Source organism: Rhamphochromis sp. 'chilingali' (assembly GCF_963969265.1).
Source record: "Rhamphochromis sp. 'chilingali' genome assembly, chromosome: 19".
NCBI classification, from domain to species: domain Eukaryota; kingdom Metazoa; phylum Chordata; class Actinopteri; order Cichliformes; family Cichlidae; genus Rhamphochromis; species Rhamphochromis sp. 'chilingali'.
In genome coordinates, this window is record NC_137946.1 from 27,845,733 (window position 1) to 27,864,410 (window position 18,678).

At 42.2% G+C, this 18,678-nt stretch overlaps 1 protein-coding gene across 6 annotated transcripts in view; it reads right to left on the reverse strand.

Annotated features, from left to right (window-relative positions):
* gria4b (glutamate receptor, ionotropic, AMPA 4b) overlaps positions 1 to 18,678 on the reverse strand; it is a 171,349-nt gene that overhangs the window by 122,455 nt on the left and 30,216 nt on the right. Inside the window, exon 1 of one of the 6 annotated variants that reach the window (XM_080867375.1) lies at positions 18,096 to 18,339. The exons of the other annotated variants lie outside the window; for them this stretch is intronic. The gene's annotated coding sequence lies outside the window, so the exon portion shown is untranslated. Of the gene's footprint in view, positions 1 to 18,095; positions 18,340 to 18,678 lie in introns of those variants that run through there. 6 annotated transcript variants of the gene reach the window in all.

Genomic DNA, 18,678 nt, shown 5'->3' on the forward strand with positions numbered 1-18,678 from the left:
TGGATCACCTGTTGAGAAAGAAAAAAGAGAAAACAAGCAGAAGAAAAAAAAAGAGCAACATAAACAACATCACGATGATCTATGGGAATATAACAATAAATACTAAATATTAAACATTATTGTGCAGCACATAAGATCAACAGCACACAGTGTGCTTTGAGGTAGGAGCCAAAAAGGGTGTAGTTTGTGTGTGTGTGAACACCCGTGTGTACACCTGTGAGCATGAGCGTGCTTGTATTTAAAAGGTTCCTTCATGTAATGATCTGCTAGACCAACAGAGGGGCAGCCGCGCCACTATCCCAGAACGAGCCAGCTGTGGAGGAGTGACCGAGCCCCAGGCCGAGAGGCTGAGGGCACCCCACCCCCGAAGTGGCCCGGGCGAGCCCCAGGCTCCAGGCCCCGACAAGCAGCCACCAAGGAGTGAGCCGGTGTGTACCCGGACGCCCACCCCCGGACACAAAGAACCACCAACGCACCGATGTCTGACTGTGTCTGCCACTGGCAGGGGGAGTGGTGGGGGGAGATAGGCCTCCATACCTTGGAGGGCCTGAGATGTCCCCAGAGAGGTGGTGTCTGATACTAGACCTGACATATAGACACAGACATACAGGCACACACAGATACAAACATCCATTCCCACCCTCATGCTCTCATATGCAATTACTCAACACTCACCCAACGTGGAGACAGACATAAAGAGACACTGTACACACAATCACACTCCCCAAGCGTACTCTAAGCCCCAGGTCTAGGTACCCTTGCCCCTGGAGGGGGAAACTGCACCCAGACCCAGGTAGTGTTACCCTTTTCCCTGGGGTGGAGAGAAGCAGACTGCCCCAACTCAGCAGCAGCAGCAGGGAGGCCCCACATTCCAGACCCCAATTGGACGGCCAACTCCTCCTCCCAGACCCCCCGCTCCAGAAGGCTGCAGAGAACGGGGGTGTGTGAAGACTCCAAACCTCCCTCCGCCCGCTCATATGTAGTGTACTATGGATTTAATTTGTTGATATTGTAAAAATCTTTTCTTGTTGATCCCATATTGTGTAACTAGTCTGTCAAATGGAATAAATTCTGTTCCTTCTAATATATGTTCTAAGTATTTGATTCCTTTACCACTCCAATCTGAAAAGTTTATCATATTATTGTTTTTAATATGTCAGGGTTGTTCCAGATAGGTGTACGTTTGCATGGGATTAATGAAGACTCCGTCAATTTTAGAAACTCCCACCATGCTGTCAGAGAAGAGCTGATGCTGATGCTTTTAAAGCATTCGTGTCGTTGGATGTTTGAGCTGATAAATGGTAGGTCTGAGATCTCTAGATTATTGCAAAGTGCTTGTTCTACATCTAGCCAAGGTTCATCTAAGAGGGTATGTTTTAACCATCTGAGATAAATTGAAGCCTGTTTGCTAAGAAGTAGTGCTGAAAGTTAGGTAGTTCTAATCCTCCTTTATCCTTGGTCTTTTGTAGTGTTTTTAAGCTTATACGTGGGGGTTTATTTTTCCAAAGGAATTTGGACAAATATGAATCTAGAGATCTGAACCAATCTTGTGGCGGTTTAGTTGGGATCATTGAGAATAAAAAAATTTTTTTTGGTAAGACCATCATTTTTATAGCGGCAACCCTTCCCATGAGTGATATGGGTAGACATTTCCACCTAGCCAGATCGCCTTCTACCTTCTTTAAAAGTGGGATATGGTTTAATTTAGTCAGATCTGCAAGCTTGGGAGAAACATTAATACCTAAATATTTTATATTTCCCAATTGCAGTGGTGTGGAAGAAGAATTATGGAGGGAGCAATTAATCGGGAGGACTGTAGATTTTGACCAGTTAATTGAGTAATCTGATATTCTTGCAAAAGAGTTTATCAATTCAATCACCCCAGAGATATTGGTTTGTGAGTTTTGGAGAAAAAGTAACACATCATCCGCATAAAGGCTGATTTTATGTTCCACGTTCTTGCATTTTATGCCCTTAATTACTAAATTCTGTCTAATTGCTGCTGCTAGTGGTTCAATAAAAATTGCAAACAGTGAAGGGGAGAGTGGGCATCCCTGCCTGGTGCCCATCAGGAGACAGAAGCTGGAGGATGTTTGGTCATTTGTTTTGACACAAGTTGTTGGGAAATTGTATAATATTTTTAACCAGTTAATGAAAGAGGTTCCAAAACCAAATTTGTGTAAAGTTGCAAACAGAAATTTCCAGTTAACTCTGTGAAATGCTTTTTCTGCATCTAAAGAAAATATTGTAGTTTCAAGGTTTTTACTGTATGAGTAGTCTATCAAATTAAGTAATCTACGTGTATTTGTTGATGAGTGCCTACCTTTTATGAAACCAGTTTGGTCAGGATGAATTAAGAGGGGGGTTATTTTCTCTAGTCTCTTTGAGAGAACTTTGCAGATTATTTTAAGGTCTACATTTATAAGGGATATTGGACGATAGCTTGAGGGATATACAGGGTCTTTGCCTGGTTTTAGCAGGAGATTAATGTTTGCAGAATTCATATTTGATGGAAGTCTGCCCTTTTCTTTGATTTCCAACAATTTCTGTAGAAAACTGGTGCTAGAATCGTCCAGAATTCTTTGTAGAATTCTGCAGGAAACCCGTCTGGACCTGGAGCCTTATTATTGGGCATGTTTATCAGGGCTTCCTGGAGTTCCCCTGGTGTCAGTGGTGAATCCAGTGCCATTGCTTGAGTGTCTAATAATTTTGGAAGAGTAATGTTGTCCAAAAGCCGATTAATTTCCTTTTAGACGGGTTTATTTGTGGTGAATACGTTTTATAGAAATCCCTGAAAATGTTGTTTATTTGTTTTGGGTCATATATTGTGTTCCCAGATGAATCTCGAACAGCACATATAGTTGTTTTTTCTTTATTTATTTTTAGCTGGTTTGCTAGAAATTGACCGGATTTATTACCATGTTCATAATTTTGTAAGCGTAGTCTTTGTACTAAGAATTCTGTTTTTTTTTCTCATCAATTATCTCATTTAATTCTAGTTTTGTTTTGCGTATTTTGTTCAATGTTTCCTGATCTTGGTGGGACACGTAGGCTTCTTCTAGGGATTTGATGTTTTTTTTAAATTCCTGAATATTTTTGTTTTCTTCTTTCTTTTTATGTGATGAGAAAAAAATTATTTTACCTCTCATCAAAGCTTTCCCTGCTTCCCAGGTGACATTTTGTTCAACGACAGCCCCTTTAGGTATTTCTAAATCCATCTTTCCTCAAAGTGTGGATTACCTTCTGCCTTCTAGCAGCCTGCATAGGAAGCTACTTATTTAAAATGTGCATTATTTATTACCACTTACTTCACTTGGCTCCAGGTGTGGCCCTCGGGTTCACCTTCAGATGATCAAAATATTAATGAATAATGCAAATTTGCTCACACTTCATTCTTTCCCTGAGTAATAGCTGCGTAACATCAGACACAGCAGTCTATGAGTCTATGAGACAAGAGCACTAACGATGTGTCTAAGTTACTTAAACTATGTTTCTACAATTTGATTTGCCTGGAAAAAAATGAGTTTCAAACATTTGCTATTAGTTTAACTCGTGAACAACCAGCAAACATCTGACTGGTTTTATTTATTTATTTTTTAGTTATTCAGCGACAAATATTTTGTCAAAACTACCGTGGATGGTTCTTCACACTCAGTTAAGAAATGAAAAAGACTGACAAAAGACCATCCTATCATCAATTCAATATGCTTCAGCATACCCAGCCTTTTCATTAGGTACACCTCCTCAACTATTCGTTAATGCAAATACCCAACAAGTTAATGACATGGCAGCATTCAGTCATGTAGACATGGCCAAGAAAGCCTGCTGAAGTTCAAACTGAGCATTAAAATTAGGTGAAAAAAAGATGATTTGAGTGACTTTGAACGTGGTGTGGTTTGGTGCCATAAAGGCCCACACAAACATCTCTAGAGTTTACAAAGAATCTTAACATTGGCGCTCGGAGGTAAGTGACGGAAGTGAGAGGTAAGTGACGGAAGTGATGTTGTAGGTGACGTCAGACGCCGGAGATTTTGGCGGAGAAAAAGCAAATGGTAGCATAGAGTTTAACAAAGGTTTTCCAAGCTTCAGTATTACCAAATATACTAATCAATTGTCATATAACTAACAACATCTATTTTATCATCTCTAACACCCTGGAGGACAACGGGGAGAGTTTAGACGCTCTCCAAGATTACATCGACCGCTGTTTTCAAGATTTAGTAATGCATAAGGCCCAGAGTGCATCTTCCCCGGCCAAAATCGAGACGCCGTCATCGAAGAGAAGTCGCCAGGCAGACTCCCCCGGTACAACATCGCCTGCCGGCAAAGACATCGCAGAAATCCTGGAGTCCATCGACAAGCGATTGTCCAGTTTCGATGCGAGGCTGTCCCTGGTGGAGATCTTACACCGGGAATTTAAATCTCTGAGAGAATCCCTGGAATTCAGCCAGCGGCAGGTGGAAACGCTTGCCGCTGAAAATGCCACGCTACGGGAGTCGGTTAAATCTCTCACCGATAACGTGACCCAGCTAAACATTGAAAATAAAAAAATAAAAGAGTCCGTTATCGATTTACAAGCCCGTAGCATGAGAGATAATCTTGTGTTTTCTGGTATTCCAGAAACTGCCGGAGAGGACGCAGAGGCAACGGTGAAAAGCTTCATTAAAATCCACCTGAAGCTGCCGGAGGACACCGTAAAGAACATCGACTTCGATAGAGTACATCGCTTGGGGGGCGCGCGGTCGCGGACCGGGAGACCACGGCCTATTGTGGCCAAATTCAGCCAATTCAAACAAAAGGAACAGGTGAAGAGTCGCGGCAGAGAGCTGAAAGGAACGGACTTCAGCGTGAACGACCAGTTCCCCAAAGAGATCCTGGAACGACGCAAGGTCCTGTTCCCAGTTCGACGTAGCTTTATCCAGAAAGGCTCCCGTGCTGTCATCGCTGTGGACCGGCTCTACGTGGACGGACAGCTGTACCGCGACCCCGGCACCACACCGTGGTTATACTGACTGCACTCCAGATAAGAACCCGCTACACTCTTTTCTTATTCATTCACACTTTCTCCTTTAAAATGTGTTTAACCTAGTAATATCAGTAGGATGTCATAGCAGATATAACACCGTCACCCTCCGTCATTGCTTTAATTGGAATGTTTCCGTTTCGTCTCTTTTTTTTTGTTGTCGCTCACAGTTCATGTGGTTTCTTTCTTTCTCTTGTCTTTCACTGCTGTGGTCACCTACTTCCCCACTCACCTACAAACAACACCCTCTATTTCTACATATTTTCACAACACGATCACGCAAATACATCAGCTCAACGGCAGCACATTCACAACAGCCTCACAGCACGCACAGACTTGCAGGACACATAAGCAAGCCACGCTTGTTCATATTAGTGAATATTCACACACATAGTCAGACTTATGGAGTCTCTCACCACACTTCTTTTTCTCTTTCTATTTACAAACAAGGGATGTTTCCATATTCTCTCCACCTGTCTAAACGAAACACCCAGCATACATCATTAAACATACACGCACAATTAAGGGCATGCTGAGGTTTGTCACATGGAATGTAAATGGAGCTGGCACCAGAGGAAAGAGGTTAAAAATATTTAACCAGCTTAAAAAACTACAGGCAGATGTTGTTTTATTACAAGAAACTCACAAACCTGTCACAGGTTTAAATGAACTTAAAACACCTGAGTTTCCTAACGTGTTTGCAGCCGGTTATAATTCTAGACAACGGGGAGTAGCAATTTTAATACATAAAAATGTTAATTTTACAGTACTCGATACAGTTATAGATCCAGAGGGTAGATTTCTAATTATTAAACTATCAATATTGAACAAAAAACTATGTATTGTTAGTATATATGGTCCAAATGTTGATGAACCCTCATTCTTCCACGGTTTTTTTTAGTGCACTCTCTGAACACCTTGATTGCACACTCATTCTTGGCGGTGACCTCAACCTTGGACTAAATGAAGAAATGGATAGGCTCAACACAACAGGAACTCAGCGTAATTGGCAGTCCACAAATATAATCAAACAGTATATGAACGACTTTGGTCTTTGCGATGCATGGCGCTCTCTTCACCCCACCAGTAAGGAATATACTTTTTTCTCGCATGTTCATCACTCTTACTCTCGTCTGGATTATTTTTTGGTCAGCAGCTCACTGCTGTGTGACATTTCAGACACTGAGATTCATCCTATAGCTGTCAGCGATCATGCTCCTGTATCTTTAACACTAATGCACAAGAATAATACTACGCCAAGTAAAAACTGGAGATTTAATATATCACTACTTAAAGATGAAGACTTTATTAAATACTTTAAAAAGGAATGGACTTCATATTTAGACTTTAATGACACTCCCGGAATATCTGCTTCTGTTCTATGGGAAGCAGGGAAAGCTGTGATGAGAGGTAAAATAATTTCTTTCTCATCACACAAAAAGAAAGAAGAAAACAAAAATATTCAGGAATTAGAAAAAAACATCAAATCACTAGAAGAAGCCTACGCGTCCCACCAAGATCAGGAAACATTGAACAAAATATGCAAAACAAAACTAGAATTAAATGAAACTATTAATAAAAAAGCACAATTCCTTATACAAAGACTTCGCTTGCAGAATTTTGAACACAGTAACAAATCAGGTCGATTTCTAGCTAACCAGCTAAAAATAAATAAAGAAAAAACAACTATATGTGCTGCTAAAGATTTATCGGGGAACACAATATATGATCCTGGAAGAATAAACAACATTTTTAGGGATTTCTATGAAACTTTATACTCACCACAAATAAACCCATCTAAAAATGAAATTGATCTGTTTCTTGACAACGTAACTCTTCCAAAATTACTAGACAGTCAAGCAATGGAATTGGATTCGCCACTGACGCCAAGTGAACTCCAGGAAGCCCTGATAAGTATGCCCAATAATAAGGCTCCAGGTCCAGACGGCTTCCCTGCAGAATTCTACAAAGAATTCTGGACAATTTTGGCACCAGTATTCCACGGCATGTTGCAGGAAATCGAGGAAAAGGGCAGACTACCACCAAATATGAATTCTGCCAACATTAGTCTCCTGCTAAAACCAGGCAAAGACCCTTTATTTCCCTCAAGCTATCGTCCAATTTCTCTTTTAAATGTAGACCTTAAAATAATCTGCAAAGCTCTCTCAAAGAGATTAGAGAAAATGACCCCCCTCTTAATTCATCCTGACCAAACTGGTTTCATAAAAGGTCGGCACTCCTCAACAAACACTCGTAGATTACTTAATTTAATAGACTACTCATACGATAAAAACATCGAAGCCATAATATTATCTCTAGATGCAGAAAAAGCATTTGACAGAGTTAATTGGAAATTTTTATTCGCAACTTTACACAAATTTGGTTTTGGAAACTCTTTCATAAACTGGATAAGAATATTATACAATTCCCCAACGGCTCGTATCAGAACAAATGACCAGACATCCTCCAGCTTCTGTCTCCTGAGGGGCACCAGACAGGGATGCCCACTCTCCCCCTCACTTTTTGCAATTTTTATCGAACCTCTAGCAGCAGCATTTAGACAGGCTACAACAATTAAGGGCATAAAATGTAAGAACATAGAACATAAAATCAGTCTCTATGCGGATGATGTGTTGCTTTTTCTGCAAAACACACAAACCAACCTCTCTGAGGTAATTACTTTAATAAACTGGTTTTCAAGAGTTTCAGATTATTCAATTAACTGGCCAAAATCTACAGTTCTCCCCATTAACTGCTCCTTCCATAATTCTTCCTCTGCCCCACTGCAATCCGGAAACATTAAATATTTAGGTATTAATATCTCTCCTAAGCTTTCAGACTTAACTAAACTAAACCACATCCCACTTCTAAAGAAAGTAGAAGGCGATCTGACTAGATGGAAATCTTTACCCATATCACTCATGGGAAGGGTCGCCACTATAAAAATGATGATCTTGCCAAAAATAAATTACTTATTTTTGATGATCCCTAACAAACCATCACAAGATTGGTTCAGATCTCTGGATTCATATATTTCCAAATTCCTTTGGAAAGATAAACCCCCGCGTATTAGCTTAAAAACGCTACAAAGAACCAAGGATAGAGGAGGATTAGATCTGCCTAATTTTCACCAATACTTCTTAGCCAACAGGCTTCAGTTCATCTCAGAATGGTTAAAACATACCTTCTTAGTTGAGCCCTGGCTAGATGTTGAACAGGCACTATGCAAGGATCTAGAGATTTCAGACCTACCATTTATTAGCGCAAACATCAAAAGACATGAATGCTTTAAAAGTATCAACATCAGCTTTTCTCTAACAGCATGGTGGGAGTTTCTAAAAATAACGGAGTCTTCATTAATCCCATGCAAACGTACACCTATCTGGAATAACCCTGACATATTACAAAACAATAATATGATTAATTTCCCAGAATGGAGTTGTAAAGGAATTAAATACTTAGAACATATATTAGAGGGAACAGAATTTATTCCATTTGACAGACTAGTTGAACAATATGGGATCAACAAGACAAGGTTTTTAGAATATCAACAAATTAAATCCATAGTAAAAAAGAAATTTAACCTCAGTCAAGTTGAATTACAAACACCACTAAGTGCGGCACATTTTCTTACTCTTAAATCCCCCAAATTATTATCTAAAATATACAGAACACTTTCTAAATTAGATGAATCAATATCCCTTCCTACTGCAAAGTGGGAAGCAGATTTATCAGTCAACCTAGACCAAAACTTCTGGTCTCAGATTTGCTTAAAAACTTTTAAATTAATTAAAAATCCCAGTCTGCAATTAATACAATACAAAATACTTCATAGAGTGCACTATACAGGTCATCGGATGTTCAAGATGGGCTTTACATCTTCCAACAACTGCTCACACTGTCAAGGCAATACACCAGACAATTACATCCACGCTCTTTGGTTCTGTCCACCAGTGCAAAAGTTTTGGCGCGAGATATGTGAAGACTTATCAAAATGTCTGAAATGTAACATTCCAACTTCCCCCTTAGTGTGTTTGTTGGGCAGCTTAGATAATGTCACTTCAGAAAAGAATATCGCCCATATGATCTTCACTGCCCTATGCATAGCCAAGAAAACAGTCCTCATGAACTGGAAAAATAAAAATAATCTTAATTCTAACCAATATAGAAATTATCTATTAGATTACATTAGTCTTGACACAGCCTCTGCCACCACATCAGATCAATTGCTCTGGGCCTCTTTTATCAGCTCCATCACCTAGTGGGGGTGGGGGGTCATAGTTTGGTCCCGCCTTCACTGTTGTGATTGGTGAGGGGGTAGGGACAGGCTTAGGGCGTCGGGGGGTTCCCCGGAGGCATCTTCCTTGGGGGGCTCAACCCGGGGTAGCGGTCACGTCCGGTTGAGGGCTCTGTTGGCTCTCAGGTGACTGTTTCCTCGCGGCTGCGTGCAGCGGGGCTAGGGGAGGGTCTGTGCTGACGGACGTGGGTTACTGACCTGGCAACCTGGCTGCCCCTGGGTGGGTCCGGGATGGGCGTGAGGTTCTGGGGGTGCTCGGGCCGGGCCTCGGGGGCTCGGGTCCTGGTTGGTGTGTTGCCGGGGTTGTGGGCGGGTGGGTGCATGGGGGCCCGGCCCTGGAGCAGGGTGCCGCCGGTGCATCGAGCCGCCTGGGGGGCTCTTCAACTGGTGGGGGGGATGGTCACATCTGGCAGGAGCTTTCTTCTCTCAGGAACTCTCTGCAGGAGGGGGAGATACAGGAGAGGTGGAGGAAGATCTCAGCCTGGGCGTTTACCGTCTTATGTAGTCTGGAAGATGTGTGGTTGGTGGGGTGGGTGCAGTTTTCTCTGTGGTGGGGTTGGGTGGACTGTCCAGGGCTCTGTGGAGCCGGGGGGCGCTACTGCACTGGGCCCCGGTCTGATGGGCCTGGGCCCCCCTTCCCTGGCGGGTCGCGGAGGGTGGGAGTGCCTACTGGGGTCAGCGGGGGAGCTGGCCCCAGGGAGGGGTTACCTGCCCCTCCCTTCCTTCCCTCCCCATCTCCAGCTGCCTCCCTCTTCCCGCTCCTCCACAACCACCCACACATGCAGGGCCTTGGAGTGGGGGTATGTCACCAGGGTGCAGAGGAGGCTACCCCCCCCCCCTGTCCCCTTCTGGCTGCCTCTGCCTCAATTTTATCCCACATCTTAGACATTCACATTATTCACACTCTCATTACACATACATATAGGATCTTGGGGGTGGGCACAATCACGGAGTCCAAATCACCATCAGGGTGTATACCTCACCCCTGACGTCGTTGCCCACCTCTCAATTTTAAATACACTTAGTCATTGAGGGTTAGCAGGAGGGACTATGCGCTTACCTGCTGCTCCTTGGCAGGTAGCTCCATGCCCTCCTGGGTTTTAATTGCACCTTAGAACACATATGCATCAACACTACAATGAGCGGGTGGAGGGAGGTTTGGAGTCTTCTCCCACCCCCATTCTCTGCGGCCTGCTGGAGCGGGAGGGCTAGTAGGAGGAGTTGGCCGTCCGACTGCGGTCTGGGGTGTGGGGCCTCCCTGCTGCTGCGGAGTCGGGGTGGTCTGCCTCTCCCCACCGCAGGGAAAAGGGTAACACCACCTGGGTCTGGGTGCAATTCCCCCCTCCAGGGGCAAGGGTACCTAGACCCGGATTGTAGAGTACGCTTGGGGAGTGTGATTGTGTGTACAGCGTCTCTTTATGTCTGTCTCCACGTTGGTTGAGTGTGGAGTGAGTGCATATGAGAGCATGAGGGTGGGAATGGATGTTTGTGTCTGTGTGTGCCTGTATGTCTGTGTCTATATGTCAGGTTGGGTATCAGACGCCACCTCTCTGGGGACACCTCAGGCCCTCCAAGGTTTGGAGGCCTATCTCCACCCACCACCACTTCCCCTGCCGGTGGCGGACTCCCTCAGGTGTCGGTGTGTTGGTGGTTCTTTGTGTCTGGGGGTGGGCGTCCGGGTACACACCGGCTCACTCCTTGGCGGCCGCTTGTCGGGGCCTGGGGCTCGCTCGGGCCCCCTTTGGAGGTGGGGTGCCCCCGGCCTCTCGGCCTAGGGCTCGGTCACTCAGGCGCAGCTGGGGGCCGGCGGAGCTCACGGGCGCGTCACTGCAACCCCCCCTGGCTTCTGCTCCGCGGCTGCTGAGTGAGCCCTCATCTGGGACTCTCCTCAGCTCTTACTGGAACAGTGGCGCGGCTGCCCCTCTGTTGGTCTTCCATGGTCTTTTGTGTTCTGGGGGCCTCTGGATGTCTGGAGTTTTGATCTCCTCCATACCCGCTTCACACCCTGGAGGACGGGGCTGAGGCCCCCCCACACTCCCTAGCAGATCATTACATGGAGAAACCTTTGGAATGCAAGCATGCTGATCCACACAGGTATGCACACATGGGTATTCACAGACGCGGACTAAAGCTTTCTTGGCTGCTGCCTCAAAGCACACTGTGCGCTGTCTATCTTGCGTGCTGCACAATATTGTTTATTACTTAGTAAATACTGATATCTATGACTAGCTAGTTTATTGTGATGGTGCTTTGTTTTCTCTATTATTATGTTGCTCTTTGTTGTTTGCTGTCTCCTCTGTTTGTTTGTTTGTTTTTTTTTCTCCATACAGGTGACCCAGGAGTTTTTTTTTTTTTTTTTTTTTTTGTCTCTCTTCCCCCCCCTTCTCACCGTCTCTTCTCCCCTTTGGTTTTCTTTCTTTCTCTCCCCCTCTCTCTCTCATTCATTCCCCCTGTCCTATTTATTAAAAAAAAAAAAAAAAAAAAAAAAAAAAAAAAAATGACAAAGGATGAACTGAAGCTCTGCCATCACGTAATGTCGCATACTGCTGTTTCTGATGTCATTTAGAAAAAAAAAAAAAAAAAAAAAAAAAAAAAAAAATAGAGTTTACAAAGAATCACGCTCTGATATGGTATCGGGATATTTTCTTGGCACACTTTGGGCTACTTAGTACTAACTCAGAATCATTTAAACCCCACAGCCTACCTGAGTATTGCTGCTGACCGTGTCTATCTCCTTATGACAACAGCGTACCCATCGGTTGCTTCCAACAAGATAATGCACCATCTCACAAAGCTCAAACCAGTCCTGATGGGTCTGTCTAGCACAAACCCCTCGCTGGAACAATCAGAGACAATTCTACTACAATGGCAAAGAGCATTGGACACCAGGCAGAACTCTTTGTGTGATCTTGTACACGATGGAGATGCCTGAGACGAGCGTTGTTCCTGCCGCTCGAACCCCAGTCACTCTCAATTAGCTCCCTTGAAGCACTGCTCTTTATTGTGGCTACATGAACATACATAGGTTCATTAACACATGACGTCTTACTCAGGCATATGTGTGAACAAAGAGTACCAGTCTGTGCATACGTGTGTGTGTCAAGATATGACCCAGTGAAGACTCCCCAAAGCTGGTGCCAGGAGTCCAGCGGTTCACCTATACAAAGGGATCTTATATTTAAACAGATACAGAGTAGGTGTCCTCCTATACCATAAATCAGTAAGAGAAGGTACGACCTCTCTCATGACCTTAGGATGTGTATGTATGCCAGAGTGCTCTGGAAGGCACACAGAGTCTTTGCAGACTGCTAAGGATCAGACATCCTATCGATATGCAATCGATTATATAACTCTAAGCATATATGAGTATATATTTCTAAGCATAAATGACAATCCAACAATATAAACCTAACAAGTCCAAACTGGTTTCCTGAACACACCTCCTAATTATGCGAGGTGTCATTTCCTGTCCATCGGTAAAAAAAAAAAAAATAGAGAAGTTATATAATAACAATGCATTTAAACAATCTCTTGCATAACACAAGTCAGTTTCTTTAAACTCCGTAAAAACTTGGACTTATGGATGAACTTACTGGAATTTGGTGATGAAGGATCAAAGTAACCGATACTCTTACACTCTCTAAATGTGGTGAACTTCATTGCATCTGGTATAAAGCTTGGAAGTGATTAGAATTTGGTGCTTAAAGGTCAATGTAAAGTAAAAAAAAAGACAATCTTGGGCCATATTTTTAAGAATTAATACATGAGAACAAAGTTGCACACAAATGTCTAATAGGAGAACTGCGATGAAATGATTGACATTTTATATCTAAAAGGTCAACATTGAACATAATAATGATTGTTAAACATTCAATTTTTAGCCATTATTAAATGTTAAAACTCTTGTAGACCATCTACACACTTTTTCTTGGATACTGGACTTAATGACACTTAGATTATTTGTCCATCCATGAAATTTTAGCATCACTCATTACCCATCTCTAGGATGTAAATGGAAACTTGACTGGTTGGTCAACACCAAGTTGGCAAATCTACATTAATCTGACCAAAATCTACAGTTTGGTCAACTCAAACAAAATCTCCCATGAAGAGAAATACCAAAGCAATAAAAAGTGTGTGATTCTCCTGTGTATCTGCAGACTCCAACATGGATGCAATCATGCATGTCCTACCACCCACAGTTGGGCGGACGAGATTGACACATTACTTAAATGGTTCACAATGTGAAAGCAGAGTTAGGCATTAGTTGTCCAATCATCAAAACAGTAGGTGCCGAGTGCAAGTATGGTCATTGTACCTCATTTAACGGTCCAAAGAGTCACTTTTCTCCACAATGTGAAATTACCCCGAATGTTTGCTGCAGTCTGCATCAGCATCACAGGAATTCTTTATCATGGCTGTCACCCTTTAAGCTCCCAGCTTCTCGAGCAGATCTGCCTTTATTGCCAGGCTATGAGCTTTGGAAGACAGCTGGACCTCTTCATTTCTGTATAAATCTCCATCTGAGCCAGACAGTGGTGACTCTGACCTCATTATGGCTGGTAACAAGTGTTATCACCACCATCACCGCTAGGATTTATCTTTTCATTCGATTGCTACTCCCGTGCTCTTTTTGCAGACCACGAGTGCGTTCAGCCTTGTGCACTACAACACACCACTTGTTTAGAAAAAATAACACAGTAAAAAATTAGATAATTAAAAGAAATGGTAAACCAAGATGGTAAATACATTACATCTAAAGCCAGCTGAAGTCTCAGTATCTTGACGCCTCCTTGTTAGATTGCAAGATTTGGTGCACAGATTGACTATCACTGATTTAGATTGGAACATCTCAACTACTAGAAGAATTTCTTACATATTTCTAGCATTTCTAAACACTAAAATAATATCATTAGCACTATCATTGCAAACCCCTTTACATGCTGACCTATTGGAGAGTTTAGGCAAGGCTGTGCCCTGTACGTTAAGTGCAACCTCGAATTGCTCCAAATTGACTGCCTTATTGGTCTCGTTGGCTTTATTGCATCAATATAAATGTTGTCTTTCCAATAAATGACAAACATAGTTATTATGTTCCTCTACATTTTGTTTATGAAGATAAATTTACATCCTGACTGAAAGAGTTTGACTTGAGCAAAAACACATGCATGCAGCCTGTCTTCCAACAAATCCATGTTGTAGTGCAACACCATGTATCGCCCAAATGAGTAAAAAAAAAAAAAAAAAAAAAAAAAGAGTAATATTCAGTGATTCAGAAAAATGTTGACATCTGATTCAATGGAAGCCTTGCTTCACCTTGTGTGTGGCTTTATTGTACACAATAAAAGACACAAAGTACAAAGTGATATACAGACGAGCAGGAGCCCAGGTCAGAACAGAAAACCTGGACTAACCTACAGTAATAATTAATGTGTGATATATCTGCAGCTGTGCTATGACCCTCTGAGGCGTCACACTGCGTTCATTTGTCACTACAGTTTAGCTAAGTCTAATTTCTCTTTCTGACCTCCTACAGTTGGACACAGATATTTCAAAATCAGTGATCAGAGGCTCACGTGCCAAGATTTCCTTGCACATTTTTCCAGTTCTCTCATTTCTTCAGTGACTATGTCAACATTTATGAGAAAGTGGATCAAGAGGAAGGCCCCACTTTTTAACAATAGAAATGTTTCATAAAAAAATGTTTCAGCGCTGCTGTTTCCAATTTTTCTCAAAGTCAAAAGTATTACTTTAAAACTATTTGACTTGATGTTCTTCTCTTATTGGCTGCAGTGTGAGTTTGCTAAAGTATCCGAAAATTGAGATCAAAGCTTTGTGTAGTTTGGAGAAAACCTCCCAGCTTCCCTTCACAGCGGAGCTGCACAGCAGGGATAAAAATGAACACGGAAGAGATCATAATGGAGCTTCATAAAAGTTTGTTTTATTCTCATGCCCCTCAATATTGTTTGAAGTAACAATAAATGTCTGAAAGAATTAATCTCATGAAAGGACAGAGGCGGAAGGACATCCTGACGGCACTACCAAATGAGGCGAACCCGGCTAGTGAGAACAATAAAGCATGTTCATGTCGCATAGATTAAAATACGCTTTCCTTTGGTGGCTCCCTGGACTCCCTGTCTACTGCACTGCAGCTCTGTCCAATAATTTGAGAGGGATGCAGGGTTTTATATTTCTTCTTTTTTTGCAGAATAGCATTTTTTCATCTCCAGCACGAACAAATGACCTCAGTAGAGGTGCCATTTTCAACCAGGAGTTGGGACGCATCTGCAAAATGTCACTGAAATTAAGACAAAGAGTGCTGTGAGCGTCGGCAGGCGAGCTCACTGTCAGTGTGGATGTCATTAATTAAACTGCTGGCTGCTGTTTATTTAGTTATTCAGCTCTTTTGTTCACTTACTTGCTGTGCACCTAAACTGTCTTAGCTCAATGCTTTTCTGACAGTTTGTGTACCTGAGTCAACCAACCCCGGTTGCAAGACGGTCAGGATGGTTGGCAAAAGCATTGAATTAGCTCCAGAAGTTTACTTTTGTTTTTTAGTTTAATTCATACAAACTGTACTGTGTCCTGCTTTTTCTTTGCTACTGCAACAACAATTTTCCCTGTAGAGATCATTAAAGTTTCATCATTTTTCTTGAGGGGTTGGAGTAAACACAAACTGAAAGAAAAGAGTAGGACACAGGATTGGATTTGGACCAAGACAGAGTCTGTAGGTTTGAGCAGGAGCAACACAGCTCTATCCCCAGTGCTCCGTATCCAAGTCAATAAGACGGACTGAGTGTGCAGGTGTGCGTGTTTACATTTAATATTAGGCTGATGTCAGATCTCATCAGAAAATCTCTCGTCCCTATCTCGTCTAATCCCCGAGCACACATCTTAAGCACAAACTCTCCCTCCCACTCCACCCTAGCTCTGTTTTTGTGCCTATTATCTTTTAGTCCCATCAGTCACCATTTCTGTTAGATATGAGTCCTTGTGTAATGCAGGTTTAAGAAACTTTGGATCTTCTTCACATGGAGGAGCATCATCTGGCCCGTCTGCCTCATTACCCCACCCTCAGCTCCCCATGGAGACAAGAAATAATGCTGGGAGGAGGTCTGGATTCATAGAGTGACATGGGTGTGTGTGTGTGTGTGTGTGTGTGTGTGTGTGTGTGTGTGTGTGTGTGTGTGTGTGTGTGTGTGGTTAGAGAGAAAAATGGGGCAAAGGAACTCAGGGAAAAAATGTGAAGCTCATGACGTACTGAAGGAGTAAACATGCTGGGCAATGAATATAAGCAGCCGCATAAAAACCCAGTAAATAAATAAATCTGAGAGCTGAACAGGTGGAAAAATGGAAAGTACATGCTAACACATATTAAAGAATCAGAACAGATTTAGCCATCAAAATATTATATTTGCATCCTCTATTACCGCTTTGTTCTCTTTTAGTTTTTAATTGCTTTGAGTGCCAGCTGGATTAAGTAATCTTAACAGGAACTACTGGAATCTACAGGCGTGTTTTGGTGGGACGGCACCATGGAACATCTGTTTGTTTGGAAACGTCAATGACTGCTCCGAAAGAGGCTTTCGTAGGTGATTTTATGTGAAAACCTCAACATGTTTATTGAATCCTGACATTAATCTGTACCAGAGGTGGGACCAAGTCATTGTTTTGCAAGTCTCAAGTAAGTCTCAAGTCTTTATCCTCAAGTCTCAAGTCAAGTCTCAAGTAATGTCAGGCAAGTCAGAGTCGAGTCTCAAGTCACTGGTGTAAAAGTCCGAGTCAAGTCACAAGTCTGAAACTTTGAATTTCAAGTCCTTTCGAGTCTTTAAAAAAAACAAACGAAAAAATAATGTTGCAGTTATATGCTAAATGTAAATATTAGACCATGTAATTTTAAAATCTGTGTTTTTCTCAACACATGACAAAATAGTGAACTTAGAAAATATACACAAATTGTGAAATTGCACCTCTTTAGAATGCAGCTCAATTAAACTTAGCTCCAAGAATAATTTTCACCGACAGTTCTGAGATACGCTGCATGTTATTCTTGGATGCGGTTGTAGGACCAGCTTTAAAATCGCATGACAAAAATATCATACATATTAAAAAAAACTGCATCACCAACGTAGCCTGGACAACATTTGCTAGTTAGATGAAGTCAGCTATCTCATCTTAGCATATTTATATGCATATTTATAATCATACGGTTCTTGGAGTGAGCGCATACACTCATGAAGTTTAGTAACTTCCGGTCACTGCAACAAGCCCAGGTACAGTTTACCGACAGATGGGTGCAGGACCTTGAAACGCACCGTGTAGAAAGTAAAGACCATCGTACATATCATAAGTTTACCAGTCTCACAAATCGTCTTCATAAATACACATTCGTTAACCGTTTATTAATAGGACCTTTGAGCTCAACGGTAATTAATTAGTAGTGGAAATAATTTCTGGTAGCATCACAGAAATGTAGCAGTGACAATAATATTGGATGCTGTAATCGTACTGGACAATTAGTGATACAAAAAACCTGTTTTATCCTGTGAATAAAAGTATGTGTTTTTGTCAGTGTACCATAATAACAGAAGCGAAACGCAATATTGTGTCAGGACAATTCACTATTTATGCACAATAAATAAAGGAGCATAGCGCGACAATTTCTGTTCAGCGCCAGACTTGCTTGTAACCTATATCACCAATTATGTTAAGAAAAATGACGCATTAACTACAACAGCAGACTGACCTTTGTGGAAATGCTTGGAGCAGACTAACCTGTGAGCTGGAGTGTTCTAGGACGTTATATTTGATCTTTGAATGGCTGCAATCCAGACCATCCGTCGCGTCTTTGTTACTTCGGAAACATGGCTCGAACAATTTCTCTTCAACGACGTAATCCGATAACAACCGATCTCTTTACCCGTCGGCTTCCCGTGGCTGTCATGCGACCGGCTATTGCATTTAATAATACAACAGCTTCTTGACATTTTTGTGTTTCTTTTTATCGCTGTGTGACTGATTTTAATTGAAAGCCTGCGTGCGATAGTACCGCTTGCCACGAGTTCCCAGAATCCTTTGCGGTTCTACCCGTGAATGACGTCACATTTTCAATCTCCATATAATATGCATGTTAAATTTTATATTTGGGGTAAAATATCAAGTCTTTTCAAGTAAACCGGTTCAAGTCCAATTCAAGTCCCAAGTCATTGGTGTAAAAGTCCAAGTCAAGTCACAAGTCTTAGAACATTATTTCAAGTCAAGTCTAAAGTCATAAAATTAATGACTCGAGTCTGACTCGAGTCCAAGTCATGTGACTCGAGTCCACACCTCTGATCTGTACACAAACTTCCCTTCAAGG